The following is a 24,233-nucleotide window of genomic DNA, read 5'->3' as shown; positions in this document are numbered from 1 at the left end:
GGGGAGAGTCTTCTATACAGGGGGAAAAGAAACCCAATATAAGAAGAGACTTGTTATCAATGGGAGAACAACAGTGGCCCTCAACGACTCAGGTTGCAGTCAGTCCGTAATCCGAGCTGACTTACTAGGTAGCCCTACCTTTACTTCAGGACTTACTGTATCCATTTGTTGTATTCATGGAGAAACAAGAGAATATCCCCTAATCTGGACAACCCTGTCCTGGGAAGGAAAAGAAACCCCCATAAGGATGGGGGTGGTGGAACGACTAGTTGAAGAAGCTATCGTAGGGACTGACTTCACAGACTTCTCGGAACTCCTTGATAGTACAAGAAATTCTGAGGATATGAGTACCTGGTGGAAAAGTGCTCCTTTCTCTAACGTACCTATACCACCTCCGGTGGTTCGATACAAACCCTCCCGAAAAGAAAAAAGAGAAACAAGAAAAGTCTACGTGCAATGAAACTCGAGCCCCGATAGGGTAATTACACAGGTCCTTACCCTTACTGACCTTCCCCCATTCCGTAGTTGTCAAAGAGAAGATCCAAGTCTGATCCATGCCTGGAAAGTGCACGACCCCGGACCCTCCAAGACAAGGGTCCATCTTTCACAATAATTAAAAATCTGTTATATCGAGTCACTGGCAATAACAGAGAAGAAAAGAAGCAGCTGTTAGTTCCCGAACCTTATAGGCAACAAGTCCTACACCTAGCCCACAGCCAGCCAGGGGGGGGTCACTATGGGAGGGAGAAAACAGAAGGGTATCTGTTGAGGAAGTTCTACTGGCCGGGGGTCTTTTTACAGATTAGGAGATTCTGTCAGCAGTGTCCTAAATGCCAAATGATTGATCCTGGTCCAAAGAGAAGAGCCCCCTTGCAGCCCCTTCCCATTATAGACATCCCTTTTTCAAGAATAGGAATGGACATTGTATGTCCTCTCCTACCTTCTTCTAGAGGCTACCGTTATATACTAGTATTAGTAGATTACGCCACCAGATACCCCGAGGCCGTCCCACTCACCAGTATTAACACCAAGAGTGTTGCCCATGCCATGATAGGGTTTTTCTCCCGAATAGGTTTTCCCCGAGAAATCTTAACAGACCAAGGTACCCAGTTCATGTCCAACTTGATGACACAGATATGTCAACTTCTGGGGATCAAACAGTTGCGGACGGCGGTTTATCATCCACAGACGGATGGCTTGGTGGAAAGATATAACCGCACTCTGAAAACTCTTCTAAAGAAATCTATTTCAGAGTCAGGTAAAGAGTGGGATAGGAAACTCCCGTTAGTATTATACGCTATCAGGACCCATGAACAAGCTTCTACGGGCCATAGTCCATTTGAATTATTGTTCGGACGACAGCCCAGGACCTTATTAGACATGGCAGCGGAGTTATGGGTGGAGGAGGATGGGGAAAAGTCCATCTTGGAATATACCCGTGAACTAAAATCCCGCCTACAGTGTGGGAAAACGTAAGGGAACATATGGAGAAGGCTCAAGATAAGCAGAAAAGATATTACAACAGGAATACTCAATTAAGGACCTTTACCATAGGAGATAAGGTGTTAGTGCTTCTCCCCAGTTCCGACAACAAACTGTTAGCAAAGTGGCAGGGACCATATAACGTGATAGGGGTAGTAACACCCGTGACCTATAAGATTCAGCTCACAGATAGTCCCAACAGGTCGCAGATCTTTCATGTCAATTTGTTAAAAAGATGGGAAGAACCACTGGGAGACCAGACCAGGGGATATCTAGTTAACATGGTTAAGGAATTGGAGATAGGGTGGTGCCCCACTGATCGTCCTAGCGGAAACGAGGTACCTCCAATAAATACAGGAATCTTGATTCAACAGAGTAGACAATTAACCCAACTCCTCAATGATCATACCCAGGTGTTCTCCTCGATACCAGGTAGAACCAAGTTAGTACATCATCAAATCATAACACAACCTGGTAAGATAGTACGGTTACGGCCTTACCGTATCCCTGAAGCTAGGAAGGTTCTGGTAGAAAGTGAAATAGAAAAAATGTTAGACCTGAGCATTATAGAGCCTTCCCAAAGTCCCTGGTGTTCACCGGTGGTATTAGTGCCAAAGCCAGATGGGTCTATACGTTTTTGTATTGACTTCAGACGCGTCAATTCTGTATCCCAGTTCGACACGTATCCCCTTCCAAGGGTAGACGAACTCTTAGAAAAATTGGGAAAAGCTAAGTACATGTCTACCCTCGACTTGACCAAAGGATACTGGCAGATTCCTTTGGCACCAGAAGATAAAGAAAAAACAGCCTTCTCTACTCCCTCAGGACTATATCATTTTAATGTTCTCCCTTTCGGGTTACATGGGGCACCCGCCACCTTCCAGCGTCTCATCGACGCCATTCTACGACCTCATACCAGATACGCTGCCGCATATCTGGATGATATCGTTATTTATAGCGAGACTTGGGAAGACCATTTGACGCATTTAGACAAAATCTTTACAGCATTACGAAGGGCTGGACTGACAGCCAACGCCTCCAAAAGCCGACTGGCATTTAATGATATATCTTACCTAGGCTATCACATAGGAAAAGGTATACTTAGACCACAAATGAATAAAGTTGAAGCCATCCTACGCATAAATACACCCACAACGAAAAAGGAGGTCCGTTCCTTTTTAGGCCGAGTGGGATACTATCGAAGATTTATACCGCATTATTCCACCTTGGCCGCTCCCCTGACCAACCTCCTGAGAAAAGGGCAGCCCAAAAATATTACGAATCTAAACCCGGCACAATCCCATAGTTACCATACCTTACAAAGATGTCTCACTACCCAACCGATTTTAAAATGCCCTGAGTTTGATATCCCCTTTCACCTTCAAACTGATGCCTCCGACTTGGGTCTGGGAGCCGTGCTTTTTCAGAAGGATGAAAGCAATATAAGCCATCCAGTGGTCTTTATTAGTCGTAAACTTTTTCCCAGGGAACAGAAATATCCCATTATAGAACGTGAATGTCTCGCCATTAAATGGGCGATTGAAAGCCTTCAATATTACCTCCTAGGGAGATCCTTTCTATTATATACGGATCACGCTCCCCTTACCTGGCTCTCGAGATATAAAGATACCAACAATCGCATTCTGAGATGGTTTATGGAGCTTCAACCTTTCTCCTTCCAGGTTTGCCATCTCCCTGGTGATCTTATGGGACAGGCCGACTATTTGTCCCGGTTCCCGGGACCTTTGGGTCTCGAACAGCCCCATTCGAGGGAGGGGATGTGTAACCGGACGTCTCCAGACGCCGGTTCCCAAGAGAGTACGGCGGCCGCAGAAACATACCCCCGGGACACCCGAGAGGGACTCTGGGGTATGATGTCAGACGCCTTCTGCGTCTGGACAGAAATAGAAAAAAAAGACGGACCCGGAAGAAGAGGAAGAGAGGAGACGGAAAGAAACGCTCGGGGAACGCGACCTGTAGAAGAGGAGACGCCGAGGACCAACAACGAGGAACCCGCAGAAGAAGAGGAGACGCCGAGGACCGACAACGAGGAACCCGCAGAAGAGGAGGAGAGCCCAGAGAAAGCAGAAAAGCTCAGGGGACCTCCCGCCCCTGTCACAGAGAAGCCGGGAGACCGCCAGAAAGCCGGCTGCGTCCCCGGAGGGGCGTGGCCACCTCAGGTACGTTCGTACCACAACTGGGGGTTTGGCTCAGGGTGGTTATTAGGAATAAGGGGGGATAAGGGGAGAAGAGAGAGGTCCTGCAGGGAAGGGGAGATCTTATAAAGGAAAGCCCTAAATAACCCTAACCTCACGGAAAAACCAACAGCCAGAGACATTTCTCAAAAGGAAGGGAATTTCTGAGAACACACACGGGGAGAAACACAAACCAAAGAAAAGTTATCCCCTCACCTCCCTTCACTTCTACCTATTTCACCACCACCCTACTAACCCTATATATATATATATTATATCTTATTCCCCACTTATCTGTTTTGTCCTTCTTCTTATTTTTTTTTTTTGAGAACCTGGGCCGCTGACGTGTGGGAAGATCGGACCCCTTCCCAAAGTTGGACCAGACCCCAACCGGACTACCACAAGAACCCTGAAAGAGAAAAGGGATTTTTTTTTTTTTTTACTAAAACCGGACTATCATTGTGAACAAGAAATAAGAGATAAAAACTCCGTCTTAAAACAGAACACAAATAAATTAGTTAACCCCTCAATTCCTACGCCTGTCACGTTATTCCAATATCTCTTTCAATTGGGATAAAGAACCCACTACAGTGACCAATCCTCCTTTCAGAGCTATTTACAGTCTCTCTCTGGGGTGGGTCCTCAGATTTGGCTTGCAAGATTCTAGCAGGACTCCTCCGCACCCTCCACTTTGACTTCTGGTCACGGGAACTGCAGCTGGACCCTCCACGAACTGACAACTCTGCAACCCACGAAGAAGACTCTTCTGCATCGTTTCCATGGCTTCTGCCAGCTTTGCAACATTTCCCCGGCAGTGCATCCTCAGAAGACAGGAACTCTTCAGCTTGCACAAGAAGAAAGAAGGAATCTCCCTTGGAGTGAAGGAGTCACTCCCTGCATCCCAGGCACCTACTGCAATGACAACTGGCTGCGTGGATCTCCTCTTCTGCTGAGCTGCGTGGATCCTGCATCACGGGTGGTGGTCTGTGGTGGTCCTCTTGATCCTGTCTATGTCACAGTGCCCTTTCCTCGGGATCTGCATGCTGCTGATCAAAAGGCCCACCTCCCACCGTCACCAACTCAGAAAGCTATCAGAGCACAGAGTATTGATGAAGACAGGCGGGGGAAGGGAATTAGGGTGGGGAACTGCAGGGAGAGAGATCTGAAAAGAAAAACGGTTAGGACAAATATGCATATACTTATACATAAAAGTATACACTCACCAATAGACTCTGGAACGAAGGCGTCTCCGTGATATCGGATTGAGACCTTTTGTGAACTGGTTGTAGCCCCTTCTTTGAATCATGGAACAAGAACAAACTGCAATCTCTGTACCTAAAGATGGCAAGTGCTTTGGACTATGATCATACTCTGAATACTAATCATGTAACAATGATGCTTTCATAACATAAACGTTTGATCTCAGCCTAGAAATGCACAAAGATTTAAAAATGTATCACACATATTGTACTTCCGAAAAACAATGAAACTACAGCTTGCTTTTCTCAAGCGCTTTCAGATTTGCAACTGAGGCCTGAAAAGTTTTACTAATTGAACTTGAAGCGCTTTGATCGTCATGCATGAAGCGCTTTACTCATTATGCCAGGGGCGCTTCTACTTGTTTTGCCTGAAGCGCTTTGCTCGTTGTGTCAAAGGGCGCTTTACTCGTTTTGTCTGATGCGCTTTGATCGTTGAGCCAAGGGCGCTTTACTCGTGTGGCCTAAAGCACTTTGATTGTCGTGCCAAGGACGCTTTACTCGTGTGGCCTGAAACGCTTTGATTGTCGTGCAAAGGGCGCTTTCCTGTTGTGGCCTGAACCGTTTTGATTGTCGTGCCAAGGGCGCTTTACTCGTGTGGCCTGAAGCGCTTTGATTGTCGTGCCAAGGGCACTTTCCTCGTGTGGTCTGAAGAGCTTTGATTATCGTGCCAAGGGCGCATTACTCGTTTAGCCTGAAGCACTTTGCTCGTTGTGCTAAGGGGCGCTTTACTTGTGTTCCTGAAGCACTTTGATTGTCGTGCCAAGGGTGCTTTACTCGTTTGGTCTGAAGCGCTTTCATTGTCGTGCCAGGAGCGCTTTACTTTTGGTCTAAAGCATTTTGCTCGTTGTGCTAAGGGGTGCTTTACTTTTCGGAGTAAACAACCCCCTTCAAGATTTGACTCATCAAGACCTTACCGATACGAGTATGACCTACTAGTTTTTGAATTCACCATGTGTAGGAAAGTACCATTTTGCCTGGCATGTTACCCCCATATTTCACTGTATATATGTTGTTTTAGTCTATGTGTCCCTGGGACCCTGCCAGGCAGGGCCCCAGTGCTCATAAGTATGTGCCCTGTATATGCTCCCTGTGTGATGCCTAACTGTCTCACTGAGGCTCTGCTAACCAGAACCTCAGTGGTTATGCTCTCTCTTCTTTCCAAATTTGTCACTTACAGGCCAGTGACTAAATTTACCAATTCACATTGGCATACTGGTACACCCATATAATTCCCTTGTATATGGTACTGAGGTACCCAGGGTATTGGGTTTCCAGGAGATCCCTATCGGCTGTAGCATTTCTTTTGCCACCCATCGGGAGCTCTGACAATTCTTACACAGTCCTGCCACTGCAGCCTGCATGAAATAATGTCCACGTTATTTCACAGCCATTTACCACTGCACATAAGTAACTTATAAGTCACCTATAGCTCTAAGGCAGGCCATGTGGCACCCCAGCCCACCTTTGTAGAGTGCCAAGTACACCTAGTCATGCCCCTGTGTCATCTATGTGTGCAGATGTCGTCCATAGCCTTGTAGGACATTTCCCAGGAATGGAACAGTGGAGCCCAAGAGCACGGCGTGGTGCAGGGGGCTTCTGTGTCTGTCGTGTCTGCCAACTGTAGCGGTAATGCATGCACTCAACATGTCTTTCTTCTGTCTTCCCCCCCTTTTTGTGGTCTCCCTGTTCTTGTGTGCATTAGCATCATGAGGCGGAGGAGCAGTGGCACCGGAGCACGAGGGAGCTGCATCCCACATGGCCCTGGAGGGCGACACTACGGAGTCTGAATTCACCAGTGGGACGGAGGGCAAGGGGAGCTCAACGGCGGGGACAGGAGTTGACACCAGCGACACGGACTCGTCCTCTGATGGGAGCTCTCTTGTCGTGGCGGCAACATCTGTGCCCCCCACATCTACGGGTACAGCCGCAACCCCCCGTACCAGCACCGCCCTCCCAGCAGCCCCTCAGCCCTTGCCCTGTGCCCGCTCACCCAGGAGGGTGGGCATCACCTTCGCCCCAGGCACCTCAGCCCCTGCCCCAGTCACCCCTGCTGCCCTCAGTGAGGAGGCCATTGACCTCCTCAGGTCCCTCACTGTTAGGCAGTCTACAATTTTGAATGCCATCCATGGTGTAGAGAGGCAGTTGCAACAAACCAATGCATTCCTGGAGGGCATTCATTCTGGTCAGGCGGCCCTTCAGCGAGCTTTTCAGACTCTGGCCTCAGCACTGATGGCAGCCATTGTCCCCGTCTCTAGCCTCCCCCCTCCAACTTCCTCCACCCCGACCCAATCCCCTGTACCTCAGCCTATCCCAAGCACACCTACAGACCAACATCCACACACGTCAACACCCAAGGGAAGCTCAGGCAAATATAAGCACCACACATCCCACAGGCACTCACGCAAGCATCAGACACATGCAGACACACCAACATCCACTGCCTCCACTGTGTTCCCCTCCTCCTCGTCTCCCTCCTCACTCCCAGTCTCGTTTACACTCACACCTGCATGCACTACCTCTACAGCCACTACGTCCCTCTCCAGCACACCCACCACCACACCCCGTTAACGTGCAGTCACCACCCCCACTACCATTCACACGTCCCCTGTGTCTTCTCCTTGTGTGTCTGTGACGCCCCCTCTCAAGATACACAAAGGCAGGCACACACCCACCCAACAGTCATCCACCTCACGACAGCATCCAGCGCATGCACCTTCACCCAAAGTCACCAAATGTACACCTCCTACAACCAACACCTCTTCCTCCACTCCCAAACCCCCTCCAGCTACCCGTCCCAGTGTGTCCAAAAAACTTTTTCTGTCCAACCTTGACCTCTTTCCCACACCTCCCCCACCCCGTCAGTCTCATAGGTCCTGAACTAGCACCTCAGCCACAACATCTCCGGGACCAGTGGTGCCTGTAGTCACCGGAATCTGGAGTGCACCGGCCACCAGGGCAGCCAGTGTGGCACGGAGCCACAGCGCAGACAGTCCCCCACCTGTGAAGCATCAGAAGTTGGCCAGTGCCCGGCGGGAGAGGGGGAAGACTCCAGCCACCAAACCTGCTCCCTGGGGTACTGATGGGAGTGTGGAGTCAGCTGTGACACCTTCCAACGTGGGGAAGGGCCATAAGAAACCCGGCAAGTCTGGGAAAAGCAGCACAGCGGAGAAGACCGCCATCATCCCCGCTACCCAGGAGGCCACCGCCAGCACCAGCCCAGCTGCCCAGGAGGCCACCGCTAGCACCAGCCCAGCTGCCCAGGAGGCCAGCACCAGCCCACCTGGCCAGGAGGCCACCGCCAGCACCAGCCCCGCTGGGCCATGAAGGACTGCCAGCAAAAGCCCCGCTGGGCCACGAGGGACCGCCAGCAAAAGCCCCGCTGGGCCATGAAGGACCCCCAGCAGCTGAGACCCTGCAATGGAGACCGCCATCTCAAGCACCGCTGAACAGGGCACCGCCATCTCAAGCACCGCTGAACAGGGCACCGCCGCCTCAAGCACCGCTGAACAGGGCACCGCCATCTCAAGCACCGCTGAACAGGGCACCGCCGTCTCAAGCACCGCTAGCCCATGAGCGGCAGGGGCACTGACGCAACTGAGTCCGTCACGGGGTGAATGATGCACTCTGGGCACCATGCCCCCTCCAGAACCAGTGGAGAGATCCATCCACTACCTCTGTCCTTAGCAGGATGAAGCACTCTGGGCACCATGCCCCCTCTGGAACCAGTGGAGACTGTCATCCACTACCTCTGTCCTTAGCAGGATGAAGCACTCTGGGCACCATGCCCCCTCCAGAACCAGTGGAGACTGTCATCCACTTGTGAGACTGTGGCTTTGCACTCCCCAGGATTGAACAGTGTGCAAGCCAGCCACTGTAGAGACTTGTGAGACTGTGGCTTTGCACTCCCCAGGATTGAACAGTGGGCAAACCACCCACTGTAGAGACTTGAGAGACTGTGGCTTTGCACTCCCCAGGATTGGACAGTGGGCAACCCACCCACTGTAGAGACTTGAGAGACTGTGGCTTAGCACTCCCCAGGATGTAACAGTGGGCATGTGGCCCCCTCGTGGATTTGGCGTCGTGCACTCAAGCGGCTGAGGTGCCCCCCTTTCTCTCCTCCTGAGGTGCCTGTTTAGTTGCTCTCTGATGCCCCTGCAGTGTTCTCTCCGTCATGGTCGGGGATCTTGTGTGGGCCTCGCACATACTGTGTGGTCCCAGTGTTCCACGGACTTTCTTAGAGCACTACCTGGACTACTATGCTTGGTATATATTTTGTACATGGTGTATTTATATATTTCTGCCTGCTTGCTTTTAATATATTACAATGGTTACACTCATTTTCTATTGTCTTTGCATTCTTCCGGGGGGGGTTTGGGGTGTGTAACTGTGATGTATTGATATGCATTAGTGTGTGTGTTGTAGTGGGTGAGGGTGGGGGTGCTGCGTGTGTGTGTCCCTGTTTTTTGCCTCCCCCATCCCCTGTGTCGTAGGTGCAGTACTCACTGTGGTCTTCGCCGCCGGCGTTCGTGCTCCTGGTAGAGGAGCAGGAAGATTATTGCAGGTAGAATTTGGAGTTCTGGGTCCATGGCGTCCTCGTTCCTCGTGGGGTGTGTAGAGGTGAGCGTTTTTCCTTCGGGATTCCTGTTTCTGCCGTGTTTTTATCCGCGGTGAATCAGCCCCGGAAAAGGTGGCGGATTGGCCTGTCATAATAGTGTGGGCGTTACATTGTCTCCCACCTGTCTGTTGGCGGTGACCGCCAAGCTGTTTGTTTCTACCGCCGTGGCGGTCGGAGTGTTAAAGTGGCTGTCTTTGTTGGCGGTTTCTGCCACGGTCATAATTGCAAATATTTTACCGACCGCCAGGGTTGTAATGACCACCAATGTCTCCATTCTTTGAAAGCATTACAGATTGCTAGTAATTCTTTTTCCGCAATGGTGTAATACTGTTCGGCTTCATTCAGTTTTGGTGACACATATGCTATGGGATGCAATTGTCCAGTTTCTAGGGGACGTTGGGAAAGGATGGCGCCAACAGTGAAATCGGATGCATCGGCTTCCACAATGAATGGTTCCTCCACATTGGGATGAGCTACAATGGGGCTGAAGTAAAAGCCTTTTTTAACTCTTGAAATGCCTTCTCTGTCTCTTGGGACCAGTTGAAGACGGCCTTTTTCCTTAGCAATTTGGTGATTGGTGCTTCCTTTTGGGAGAAGTGATGGATGAAGTGTTGGTAAAAATTCACAAAGCACAAAAAACATTGGATGTCACGTACTGATTTTGGTGTGGGCCATTCTGCTACACCCTAAATTTTTCTCTCAGTCATTTGCATGCCATCAGGTGTTAAAATGACTTCCAAAAATTCTACTTCTTTGGTATGGAATTCACATTTACTTAATTTGCAAAACAAATTATGGTTTCGTAGAGTTTGTAACACCTTTGTTACATGTTCTTCATGAATTTCTTCGGAGTTTGAATAGATCAATATATCGTCCACATAAACGATGACAAAGATGTCTAGGAATTCTCTCAGAACATTATTTAGGAAAGATTGAAAAGCTACTGGGGCATTACATAGACCAAACTGCATCACTAGATACTCAAAGAGACCATAACGAGTTTTAAAAGTCTTTTTCCACTCACCTCCCTCTCAAATTCGAACTAGGTGATAAGCACCTCGTAAATCAAGTTTGGGGTGGGGGTGGGGGTGTTGCGTGTGTGTGTCCCTGACTTTTGCCTCCCTCCTCCCCTATGTCGTAGGTGCAGTGTGTTGGGTGTGAAGCAACACTTTATAGGCTTCCTCCTCTATGGTTATCACGTGTCATATCAAGTGTTGGGATATGTAGTTTTTTGTTTTCCATGGTTTTCATTGGCTGCTGTTTAAAGTAAATCATGGAAAGAAAAGCATAATCCTCGCCTCCGTGTCCGTAATAGAATTGAAAATTTCTTAACGCGACTGCTATACATTTTTTTATCCTCTTTGACCAGGGAAGCCCGCTCCCTGGACCCAATTGCCACAAGATGCACCTACTCTCAATTTCCGCTCCACCAACTTTCACATCACATGTCTTGGGTAAGTATGGAAGCTAATGTTCGGCTTGGAAAAGCGCATCTGCGCATGCTCAGAGCCCGAGACACGAGGTAAAAACAGAGCAGAAAGAGGCGATCTGTGCACACTCACAGCCGGAGACACCGCAAGAGTAGCTGATCTGCGCATGCTCAACGCCCTGGGCACGTGGTACACGTAGCAAAGGAACAGCGGATCTGCGCACGCTCAGGGTCTGAGTCACCGTAAACCGAGAGCACAAACAGGCAATCTGCGCATGCGCAAGGCAGCATGGAACAACAACAGTGGATCTGCGCGCGCTCAGAATCAGAGACTCCGCAGTAAAACGTGCAGGAACAGCTACTGTGCGCATGCTCAGAGCCCGAGACACCAGGTAAAAACAGTGCAGAAACAGGCGATCTGTACATACAGTCCGAGACACCGCAAGAGTCGCTGATCTGCGCATGCACAACGCCCTGGACACGTCGTACACGTAGAAAAGGAACACAAACCGGCGATCTGCGCACGCACAAGGCAGCCTTGTGTACGTGGAAACGCAACAGTGGATCTGCGCATGCTCAAACTCAGAGACACGGCAGTAAAACTTTGCAGGAAGAGCTACTGTGCGCATGCTCAGAGCCAGAGACACTGCTACCACGAGAGGGGGAACAGCTGCTGTCCGCATGCTCAGAGCGACCTCGTGCTGAAGTGACCTCAGGCCCGGGACGGACGCTCCCCGGAGGCCCCTGGAGGCTCCTCTGCTGCCGCAGACATCACAAGGCCGCGGGGTCAGGGCCCGGTAAGGACACCGCGGGTTACTTTTGTACACTGAGCAGCACATGGGCCTGGCTGAAGAGGCCTCTTAGAATGAGGACATCGGTATCCAACTGTCGTTCTAGAGGGAGGATGTGAAGTCAGGGGAACATCAGTATGTCGTTTCGGGGAGAGGACGTGACGTCACGGGGGGGAACATCAGTATCCACCTGTCGTTCTAGGGGGAGGATGTGACGTCACGGGAACAGCCACCTGTCGTTCTAGGGGGAGGATGTGACGTCACGGGGGGAACATCAGTATCCATCTGTCGTTCTAGGGGGAGGATGTGACGTCACGGGAACAGCCACCTGTCGTTCTAGGGGGAGGATGTGACGTCACGGGGGGAACATCAGTATCCATCTGTCGTTCTAGGGGGAGGATGTGACGTCACGGGAACAGCCACCTGTCGTTCTAGGGGGAGGATGTGACGTCACGGGGGGGAACATCAGTATCCATCTGTCGTTCTAGGGAGAAGGTGTAAGGTCACAGCAACTTCGGTATCCCTTTGTCGTCTCAGGTAGCGGATGTGACATCACGGGGAGAGCAGCTGACTATACAACTGGGGGCGGCATGTTCGAGTCTGAACACCGGCTCAACACATAGGGGGTCATTACGACCCCGGTGGCCCCGGACCGCCCCGTCGGCCGTTGCAGTAGTACCGTTAACAGGCTGGCGGTGTCCACCAGGCGCATTATGACCGTGGCCCATTTGCGGCAGTCATACTGCCGGTACCACCAGCCTACTGCCAGGCGGTCATATTCATAGCCTACCGCAAGGTGGCAAGCAGCGCTGCCCTGAGGATTATGAGTCCCCATCCGCCAGCCTGTCCATGGCAGTAAACACCGCCATGGAAAGACTGGCGGTAAGGGGGGCTCGGGGTGCCCTGGGGGCCCTTGCACTGCCCATGCACTTGGCATGGGCAGTGCAGGAGCCCCCAGGCACAGCCCCAATGCGCATTTCACCGCCCAAATTATGGGCAGTGAAATGTGCAACGGTTGCTGCTGCCCCGCTGCACATCAACATTGCCGCCGGCTTTATTACGAACCGGCTTCAATGTTGATGTGACTTTTCCGCTTGGCCAGCGGGCGGAAACGCTGTGTGCGTCCGCTGGCCCAGCGGAAAAATCATAATAGGGTGCCATAGCGCCTGACCGCAACACCAGGTCTTGTAGTGTCCGCTACTACGGCTGCTACCTAAAAGATGTCCGGCAAAGAGTCCCCTTACGGGGAGCCCGTCAGACATTGCAGTGCCGGTCTGACGAGGAGCTACTCGATGATGAAGCATGACATCCTCTTGGATGTGTGAGGGCTCTTGCTCCTGAACTTTAATGTTCCCCTAGTTATTATATTCTTTTCATTTGGAACAGTGTACACCTTTTTGTATGTTCAGTCCACCTTGATAACCTGGAACTACCCCTCCTTACAGAAGCCCAGAGGTAGAGGCTAGATAAGAAACTCCAGCTAGAGATGCTGCAGGAGGTGATTCAGTCCATGGTTCGATGTAAGGCCCCCAGGCCTAATAGTCTCCGTGGAATATTACCTTCTGGAACCCTACTGGGAATTCTGACCCAGTAGCAAATTACCCCCATCTATGCAGGAGGCCCAAATTATTATGTTCCCCAAGCTGGGCAGAGACCTAATGGACCAGAGTTTCTATAGGTTCCTCCCTATGTTGGAAGTTAACACCAAGATCCTGGCCAAGCGACAAGGGTGAGCAGAGTGGTGACTCATCTGGTACTCGCTGATCACTGCGGATTTATGCCAATCAGAGGGACACAGATGTATCTGCGGGGGCTGTCCCATGTGCTACACTCAGTGGCTGACTCTGACACTGTCTGTAGCAGTGGCATTGGATATTGAAATGGCCTTAGATATCCTCAGATGGGAGTACGTCTGGGACGTGTAGGACCTGGATTTTTTTTTTTTTTTAAACCAATTTTTATTAGTTTTTTTTAGAGGATAAGCCTGAGACAGTGACACATTCAGATCTGTGCACTGTATAGTCTGTTCATTAGACATACAGGTTGATGTATGGACACATAATGTATATATACGTCAGGAGTCCTTGAATCATTTAAGTCTGTTAACAGTAACAAAAGAAGGAAGTCAGTATGGATACAACAAATCATACATATCATGATCAACATTGCAGTTACTTTATCCTACCCTACAGATACCCCTTCTTCCTATAGATCCTTTTAACCGTAAGCTTCGTCTATGAGGCAGTTCGAGTTAGTGTTCCATCCGTTCTGAGAATCAAAGCACTTTGAGGGGAATCGAGGGGATACCAGCCGAGAGGAGCATATTGATGGTAGGGGGACCATGGCAGGAGGAAAGGGGAAGAAGACAGGAGCTCCTCTTTATATAGTAGCAGGTTTTGCATGAACGTTTCCCAGTCAGCTGCAATTGGTATTCTGCACAGTCCAGCGCCTCCTCCTGTTTAAGTGCTACAGTTTCTACTTTTCCCCATTTTAATAGCGCTGCTCACCAGTAATGCAAGCCTGGGAAGGCCTGAACTTTCCAGTGCATGGCAATAGTTCTGCTGCCAATTAACAGGACAATGTCAATAAAACAATTGGTCACCTTTGCTCATTTTGGGCATTTAAAAAGACCAAGAAGGGTACTTTCTATGGTGCAGATATCCTCCTGGTCTGTTAGCCCAGTAATGGCACCAGAAATATTCATCCAGAGTCGCTCCAATTCTGGACAGGCCCAAAACGTATAGGCCAAACCTGAGGTGGAGCTCCGGCATCTAAGTGCATTCTGGGAAGGAACCACATATTTGGTGCAAGGACGCAGGCGTAAGATGGGCCCTTTGCAGTACATTATGCTGAATGTATTGGAATTTCGTGAAACTTTCTTGGGATAAGTTAGTACTCTTTCCCTATTCTTATCTGTGAATTCCCTACCAATATCTTGCTCCCAGGTCAAAAGATATGATAGCAAAGGGGTCTCGGATGGTGTGCGCCAATGCTCGGGTGACCCAGGTGGTCAGGCAACACCCACTGCCTATAATGTGAAGTGTGTGCATCACGGGGTGATGTTCAAGTTCTGTGTCCGTGATGTGCTACAGTTCAGCTGCAAGCATTAGGAAGCACCCAGCTGGTATGCCCCAGTCTGCTTTCAGTTGATTAAAGGATAGAAGCACTCCAGTTGGAAAGTGGGTTATTGGTTGTGGTAAGTATGCACCTACCACTCATCTGGTAATACACCACTAACCAAATATAGGGTCAATAAATGTCTCAATAATTTAGCCCCTTGCTCAACCCTTAGTAGCTGTAACCGAGCAGGCAGGCCTAACTTAGGGGACAAGAGTGTGACGCATTAGAAAAAAACAGTACAGTAAATAAGTGAGACTCCACACACAATACAAATCCCACACCAGTTTACGAAAATAGCATATATTTTTCTGAGTAAATAGACACCAAAACCTCAAAAATCCAATGTAGGGAACCGGAGATATGAATTTTTAAAGAATAAACATTTTTCTAGTGCTTAGAAAAAAAAGTGCCACTGTACCAAAATTCTCCAATCTTTTCCAGACTTCAGGAGGTGTTTCCTCCTTGCAGGTTCAAAGGGTCCAGAATGCAAATCCAAGGGTCTGGAATCTTCTGTCTGGCCCTTGGAAGGATGGACCACAGTTCCCACAACACACCGGACAAATCCTTAAAAATCCACTGGATGCACTCCAGGCTGGGGACTCTTGCTGGAGATGATGCAGGTGAAGCTCTGTTAATCTGTAGCTGCAGGGAGTCCACTCCTGAGTCCTTCTTGAAGCAAGGCACAGTCCCAAGGGTTGTAGTACCAGATTGTGCAGCAGGCGCAGTTCACTCAGCAGTGCAGGCCAAGGGTGCAAATCCTAATTCCAGCAGGGCAGTCCTTCTTCCTCTTGTAGTTTCAGGCAGCAGATCTGAGAGGCTATGCACCTCTCACATATTTATCCCCAGCTCCTGGGCATCAGGAATGGAGGCACCCCTGACCAACAGAATACAGGGTGACACCCATGCAAGACCACTTCCTCCAAAGTGTGACATATTCCTGTCCTAGGAAGCATCATTCTTCCGAAATCCATTATAGCTGAAATATCAGCAGAGTAGTCAGAGTTGACTAAACCAACCCCCAGTGTGGCTCATTTCCATAGCTCTCCTCCTCCTAACATCTTCAAATTCCTTCCTTAAGTCTGGTATCTGGTGAGGGGTGGGGGTAGGTGACCTGGCACCCTCTGCCTGTCGTGCTATCCTTTGAGGCTTGATGTTTTATTACCCCTCCCCTTGCTCTGGCATTCCTGTGTAGCTGCAGAGCTGCCCTTCACCAGATAGCCTCTCCCCTGGACTAATCACCTAATCAATGCAGCTCTGCTAATCCTGTTAGCACTGACCAATCAGAGGGGACCTTCAGGAGGCTGGATGTTGGCTTACAGAAATAAGTCTTAACTTATTTTCTATACACGTTATGATAAATTCACCAGTGTCAAATTGCTGGATATATCAAAGCACATATTTTAAGTCCTTGAATGACTTTTTAACACTTTTCCCTATAATAAGTACAAAAAATACAACATTGCAATGATAGCCTAATGAAATAAACTAGGGCTTTTGTAAGGCCCCTGCTTTTAAGTATATGATCCCACCCACCCCTGGGACACCTCGGGGAGAATATGTAAAAATAAGGTAGATTCTCACTCTTAAAGTGCCCTGGCACCAAGGTCGAATTGGGGCACCATTTCCATTTAAATGCAGCCTTCAAAGTCACTCTGCATTTAAAAATGGCAGAAAACCTCCAGCAGTGCCCACATGTCAGCAATACTGCTGGACCTCTAACCCTCATGGCCTATTTATCTACTTTTCTCCTATTGTTTAAGGATGTGTAGAACGACCCATACAAAAGAATGAGATGGATATACAAGAAGTGTTGATTGAATAAATAATAAAACAGAGGAAAATAAAGGACTACTTCAAAACATGGCAGTCTGAGGACTACAAAAACCAGACATATTGGTTAATTATAATGTTGTAGAAGCCTAATTTATGAGACCGGTGGGTCCATTTCAGGGAATATAATTTTTTTTTCTTTTTCTGCTGGTATTTCCTTCGCTATCTATGTTTAGCTTTGTCCCTGTTGTATTTTTTTAATATTTTTGTATGAGTGCATTGGTGTGGTTGTGTTCATTGTTTTTACATTTATTGACTTTTTCCTAAGGGACATTGTTATTATTCATCATTAGGCAATAGAGTTTTCTATGCCATAATGGAATTTAAAAATACATATTTGATTAAATAAATCTAGATTTTGGATATATATAAATGTCTACGATCCTTGTGGCTTGAGATCTTTATCTATTTGTGAGCTTGGGATTCCCTATTAAGGAACCTGCTTTTTTGTCATGAGGGACATTTTGTGTTTTTTTTTTTCTTTTTCTCTAGTCCCACTTCTATATCAGTTGATGGGGAGCCCTTCTTGCTACTGAACTTTGTTCCAGCAGCCGTGCTGCTCAGGGTGTGTCTTCCTTTGTCTGTTTTCTTTTCTTATTTCTTCCGGCTTTTTCATTTATCTACTAGGGTCTTATAGGTAGTTGACACCCCCTTGCCCTATTATTTACTGGGGACGTATAGGGCCTGTCATGCAAATGGTATGAATTTAACTTTTAAAGACAGGCTGCAAGGCAGGTCTGCATTTAAAAGGACAGACATCCCACAGCAGTGCACACATGCAAGTGCAGAAATTCTGCTGGGCATCTAATCTTCATGCTCTATTATATACTAGGGTCTGTCAGGCCAATTGGAAGGGTACCATAATACCTAGTGTACTCTACTACATGTGTGTGTTTTAACCTAGCAGTGGTCTGGGTCTGGCTAACAGAGCCCAGGGCACAGTCAGAGTCAGTTACCATCAGCACACCAGTCAGCAACAAAAATTGGAGTGACCAGGGCACAAAGATGACTTTCCAACAACTCCGTCATAAAATAGAGCTCCCAAAGTACTTATTCCCCCTGCTTCCCAATGTTGGATACCCACCTCTCCTAACATTGCTTGAAACGGGCTTATAGCGGGAAGTCTGATTTCAGGGAAATACTGTGGGGTGGAGAGCATCAGTCTGAGTGCACATTTATAACTGTCATGTGCAATTTTTATTAGGGTGGTGGAGTGTTAGGGTGGTGTGGTGTATAGGAGAATTGTTTTGTGTACCACATGTTGCGCATTGTTAGTGGGGTGAGTCTCACTTCTTCCAGCAAGTGACCCGTCTGCCATTGAGCAGGCCATGGAAGCTGGGGGTGACAGATAAATAGATTTGAAAATGGGGGCCCCCTATACCCCCTCCCCCTCCCCCTGGCTTTCAACTGGTAGCTTGCATAGTGCCCGCGGCGCCTGCCCTTGTTCCAAATGAAGTGTCCCTACGCTGCATGGAGCCTATTAAAGACAGATCTGGGAATGTGTACAGGTAGATTATGGAAATAATATAATGGGCACAGGAGTATATTTTAGATAATGAAATTCTGCCCTGTACCATGAGCGGGAGCGCGCTACAGAAGGCCACCTGGGGGCAGAGGGAAGCAATGGCTCTATTAAGATACGATAAGGTCCTGGGTGTCATGGTAGATATGTATTCTTAAATATCGGAATGTTCTAGCAGTGCAGGTCTATCAGGGAGTGCTGTGGTGGACAGTTAGAATGTAGGGGTGTTAGAAATTGGGTCTCTAGTTGGCACAGGTATACACCCTTGTCCAAGTAGGGACCACAATCCTAGTCAAAGTGAGTCACACACAATCCAAATTATCCTGTGCCCACTCTCTGGTAGCTTGGCACTGAGCAGCCAGGCTTAACTCAGAAGGCAATGTGTAAATTATTTGGGCAATAAATCATACAGTAACACAGTGATTAGAAAAATATATAATATTTATCTGAATAAAATAAGGCCAAAACGATAAAGATTCAATAAGCACAAGTTGAAATATCACTTTAGCAATTGTGAAAAATAGTCTTAAATCTCATAAATCAACAGTTGTCTCTTGATTACACAAAGTACCTGGTTTGCGTCAAAAATAACATGCACAGAGACTGCAGAGGAGGAGGTGCGTGGAAAAATAAGGCGTGAGTCCGATTCTCCAACGTGGCAAAGACATTGCTTTGTTTCTTTCCACACTGCAAGGGCCTTGCGTAGTTTTTTGGTGCGCAGTCTTGGTTCCTCACTGCAATGCGGGAATCTTTTTGACGCCCAGGGATGAGGCAGGGAAATCCTTGACATGCTGGAAGCAGGCACGGGCGTTGCATCGATCCCGTAGGCGATGCGCCAAAGATTCTGTTGCAAGGCAGGCACTGCATCGAATTTCCACTTGAGAAGTCGGGCTGCATCGTTCCAGTTCGGCTGTGCGCCGTTTTCTCAGTCGCAAGGCAGGCTGTGCATTGTTTCCGGCAGGCCGTGCATCGATTTTCGGTGCACAAGGAGTTCCTGGAAGAGTTGAAGTCTTTTTGGGCCAGAGACTTGGGAAAACATGAGGTAAGCTCAATCCAGGCCCTTGGAGAGCACTTTTGGGGAAGGCAGAGTCATTTTCAACAAAGTCAAAGGCCAGCAGGGCAGCAGGACAACAGTAGAGCAGCAGTCCTTCTCAGCAAAGCAGTCCAGATGAGTCCTTTGGCAAGCCAGGCTGTTCCTCTTGAGAGGTTGCAGGTTCAGATCCAGAAGTGTCTGAGTTGGTGGGGTTAGAGACCCAGTTTTTATATACCCCAAAATGCCTTTGAAGTGGGGGAGACTTTAAAGAGTGGTTTTGAAGTGCTCAAGATCCCCTCTCAGTACAGTTCTGTCTGTCAGGGTCCCAGTAGGTGGTTTGGCATTGTGTGAGGGCAGGCCACTAGCCTTTGAAATGTAAGTGTCGGACCCTTCAACCTTCCAGCCCAGGAAGACCTATTCAATATGCAGATGAGTGCAGGTGTGACTGAGTGTCCTGTGTTTGTGGTTGCCTGGGTGAAATCCACAAGGGAGCTGTCAACCAGCCAAGCCCAGACGTTGATTGGAGACAGGATGTAAGGCACAGATGGTTTTTAAGTGCAAAGAAATTGAAAATGTCACTTACCCAGTGTACATCTGTTCGTGGCATTAGTCGCTGCAGATTCACATGTTTGGCACAGTCCGCTGCCTGGTGTTGGGCTCGGAGTATTACAAGTTGTTTTTCTTCGAAGAAGTCTTTTTGGTCACGGGACCGAAGGACTCCTCCCTCTTCGGCTCCATTGCGCATGGGCGTCGACTCCATCTTAGATTGTTTTCCCCGCAGAGGGTGAGGATGGAGTTGTTTGCTATAAATAGTGCCCATGCAATGGAGTGAATATGTATGTACGTTAAGAGTTTATAATAATTATTTACAAATGTACAGAAGTTTAAGATTTATGATCTACTTCTAAACGGCTACAGGCTTCCCGGGGAGGTGGGAGGGTACATGTGAATCTGCAGCGACTAATGCCACGAACAGATGTACACTGGGTAAGTGACATTTACAGTTCGATGGCATATGTTGCTGCAGATACACATGTTTGGCACAGACTGTAAAGCAGTTACCTCCCCTAAAAGCGGTGGTTTAGCCTGTAGGAGTTGAAGTAGTCTGGAATAATGTTCTTAGTACAGCTTGGCCCACTGTAGCTTGTTGTGCATTTAGTACGTCTACACAGTAGTGTTTAGTAAACGTATGAGGCGTAGACCAGGTTGCAGCCTTACATATTTCGCTCATAGGAATGTTTCCTAGAAAGGCCATTGTAGCACCTTTCTTTCTGGTTGAGTGTGCCTTTGGTGTAATAGGCAATTCTCTTTTGGCTTTAAGATAGCATGTTTGAATACATCTGACTATCCATCTAGCAATGCCTTGTTTAGAGATTGGATTTCCTATGTGTGGTTTTTGAAAAGCTATGAACAGTTGTTTTGTTTTCCTGATTAGCTTTGTTCTGTCAATGTAATACATTAGTGCTCTTTTGATGTCTAATGTATGTAGTGCCCTTTCAGCCACAGAATTTGGTTGTGGGAAGAACACTGGCAATTCTACTGTTTGATTTAATTGGAATGGTGATATTACTTTTGGCAGAAATTTTGGATTTGTTCTTAGAACTATTTTATTGTTGTGTATTTGAATAAATGGTTCTTGTATGGTAAATGCCTGTATTTCACTTACTCTTCTGAGGGATGTGATTGCAATGAGAAATGCGACCTTCCAAGTTAGATATTGCATTTCACAGGAATGCATGGGTTTCGTAAGGGGGACCCATGAGTCTCGTTAAGACGATGTTAAGATTCCATGAAGGAACTGGTGGTGTTCTTGGTGGTATAATTCTTTTTAGCCCTTCCATGAATGCTTTAATAACTGGTATTCTAAATAGAGACGATGAATGAGTAGTTTGTAGGTAAGCAGATATTGCTGCGAGGTGTATTTTTATAGATGAAAAAGCGAGATTTGCTTTTTGCAAATGTAGTAAGTATCCTACTATGTCTTTAGTAGAGGCATGTACTGGTTGTATTTGATGGGCATGGCAGTAGTAAACAAATCTTTTCCACTTAGATGCATAGCAGTGTCTAGTGGAAGGTTTTCTAGCTTGTTTTATGACCTCCATGCATTCTTGTGTGAGGTCCAAGTGCCCGAATTCTAGGATTTCAGGAGCCAAATTGCCAGATTCAATGATGCTGGGTTTGGATGCCTGATCTGTTGTTTGTGTTGTGTTAACAGATCTGGCCTGTTGGGTAGTTTGACATGCGGTACTAGTGACAGGTCTAGTAGAGTTGTATACCAAGGTTGTCTTGCCCATGTGGGTGCTATCAGTATGAGTTTGAGTTGGTTTTGACTCAACTTGTTTACTAGATATGGAAGGAGAGGGAGAGGGGGAAAAGCGTACGCAAATATCCCTGACCAATTCATCCATAGAGCATTGCCTTGTGATTCGCGGTGTGGGTACCTGGATGCGAAGTTTTGGCATTTTGAGTTTTCTCTTGTTGCGAACAAATCTATCTGGGGTGTTCCCCAAATTTGAAAGTACTTGTTCAGAACTTGGGGGTGAATTTCCCATTCGTGGACTTGTTGGTGGTCTCGCGAAAGGTTGTCTGCTAGTTGGTTTTGTATTCCTGGAATAAATTGTGCTATTAGGCGAATGTTGTTGTGAATCGCCCACTGCCAAATTATTTGTGTTAGGAGGCACAATTGTGTTGAGTGTGTTCCTCCTTGTTTGTTTAAATAATACATTGTTGTCATGTTGTCTGTTTTGACAAGAATGTATTTGTGTGTTATTATGGGTTGGAAGGCTTTTAACGCTAGAAATACTGCTAACAGTTCTAGGTAATTGATATGAAATTTTGTTTCGTGTATATCCCATTGTCCTTGAATGCTGTGGTGATTGAGGTGTGCTCCCCACCCTGTCATGGAAGCATCTGTTGTTATAACGTATTGAGGCACTGGGTCCTGAAATGTCCGCCCTTTGTTTAAATTTTTGCTGTTCCACCATAGAAGCGAGAGGTATGTTTGGCGGTCTACCAACACCAGATTTTGAAGTTGACCCTGTGCCTGTGACCATTGTGATGCTAGACACTGTTGTAAGGGTCGCATGTGTAGTCTTGCGTTTGGGACAATGGCTATGCATGATGACATCATGCCTAGAAGTTTTAGCGCAAATCTTGCTTGTATCTTTTGGTTTGGAGACATAGCACTTATTAGCTTGTGGAATGCCTGCACTCTTTGTGGACTTGGAGTGGCAATTCCTTTTGATGTGTTGATGGTTGCTCCTAGATATTGTTGTGTTTGACACGGTTCTAGGTGTGATTTTGTGTAGTTGATGGAAAACCCCAGTTTGTGAAGGGTTTGTATGACAAAAGTGGTGTCGTTTGCGCATTTTTTTACTGTGTTGGTTTTGATTAGCCAGTCGTCTAGGTAAGGGAACACATGTATCTGTTGTCTCCTGATGTGTGCTGCTACCACTGCTAGACATTTTGTGAACACTCTTGGTGCAGTTGTTATTCCGAATGGCAACACCTTGAATTGGTAATGTATTCCTTTGAATACGAACCGTAGGTACTTTCTGTGAGAAGGGTGTATTGGTATATGAAAGTACGCATCCTTTAGGTCTAATGTGGTCATGTAATCTTGCTGTTTGAGCAGTGGAATGATGTCTTGTAGTGTGACCATGTGAAAATGGTCCGATATGATGTAGGTATTTAGTGTCCTGAGATCTAATATTGGTTTCAATGTTTCGTCTCTTTTTGGAATTAGAAAGTACAGGGAGTAAACTCCTGTGTTTTTTTGTTGTACTGGTACTAATTCTATTGCATCCTTTTGCAGTAGTGCTTGAACTTCTAGTCCTAAAAGTTCTAAATGTTGTTGTGACATTTTGCGTGTTTTGGGGGGGATGTTTGGTGGGAAGTTGTGGAATTCTATGCAATAGCCATGTTGGATTATTGCTAATACCCAATTGTCTGTTGTAATTTGTTGCCAAGATTGGTAGAATTGGCTTAGTCTTCCCCCCACTGGTGTTGAGTGAAGGGGTTGCGTGACTTGAAAGTCACTGTTTAGGTGGAGGTGTTTTTGGAGTCTGGAATCTTCCCCTACTCCTTGGGAATTGACCCCCCCGATATCTCCTGAAACCTCCCCTTTGGAAGGAACCCTGATATGGTGTGGTTCTTGATTGTTGGCTGGTGGTGTCTGTGGGTTGGCCACGAAACCCCCCTCTAAATGGAGTTTTTCTGAAAGAGCCTCTGCTCTGCGGGGAGTAGAGTGCGCCCATGGCCTTGGCCGTGTCTGTGTCCTTTTTAAGTTTTTCAATGGCTGTATCCACTTCAGAGCCAAACAGTTGTTTCTCGTTGAAGGGCATATTAAGGACAGCCTGCTGGATTTCAGGTTTGAAGCCTGAAGTGCGTAGCCAAGCGTGTCTCCTTATGGTGACAGCAGTGTTGACTGTTCTTGCTGCAGTATCGGCTGCGTCTAGTGAAGAGCGGATTTGATTGTTTGAGATCGTTTGTCCCTCTTCCACTATTTGCTGCGCCCTTTTTTGGTATTCCTGGGGAAGATGGTCTACGAGAAGTTGCATCTCGTCCCAGTGTGCGCGGTCATATCTGGCCAGCAGCGCTTGTGAATTTGCGATGCGCCACTGGTTGGCTGCCTGTGATGCCACTCTTTTCCCTGCGGCGTCAAATTTTCGGCTTTCTTTGTCCGGAGGTGGGGCGTCGCCAGATGTATGTGAATTTGCTCTTTTGCGAGCTGCCCCTACTACCACAGAGTCGGGTGGTAACTGCGAAGTAATAAACACTGGGTCTGTGGGTGGTGGTTTGTATTTCTTATCCACCCTTGGGGTGATGGCTCTTGATTTTACGGGCTCCTCAAAAATTTGTTTTGCGTGCCGTAACATCCCTGGTAGCATTGGGAGACATTGATATTGGCTATGTGTAGCCGAGAGGGTGTTAAATAAAAAATCATCCTCTATAGGAT

General features: G+C 47.7%; 1 protein-coding gene across 2 annotated transcripts in view; it reads left to right on the top strand.

Annotated features, from left to right (window-relative positions):
• Window positions 1-11,611: 11,611 nt before the first annotated feature.
• The window catches only part of LOC138295296 (zinc finger protein 850-like), a 63,509-nt gene continuing 50,887 nt past the window's right edge, over window positions 11,612-24,233 (top strand). The window contains exon 1 of one of the 2 annotated variants that reach the window (XM_069233502.1): window positions 11,612-11,777. The gene's annotated coding sequence lies outside the window, so the exon portion shown is untranslated. The remainder of the gene's footprint in view (window positions 11,778-24,233) is intronic. The other variant, XM_069233503.1, reaches the window with a different exon arrangement.

Source organism: Pleurodeles waltl, chromosome 5 (assembly GCF_031143425.1).
Source record: "Pleurodeles waltl isolate 20211129_DDA chromosome 5, aPleWal1.hap1.20221129, whole genome shotgun sequence".
NCBI classification, from domain to species: domain Eukaryota; kingdom Metazoa; phylum Chordata; class Amphibia; order Caudata; family Salamandridae; genus Pleurodeles; species Pleurodeles waltl.
This window is presented reverse-complemented; position numbering and strand designations above follow the sequence as displayed.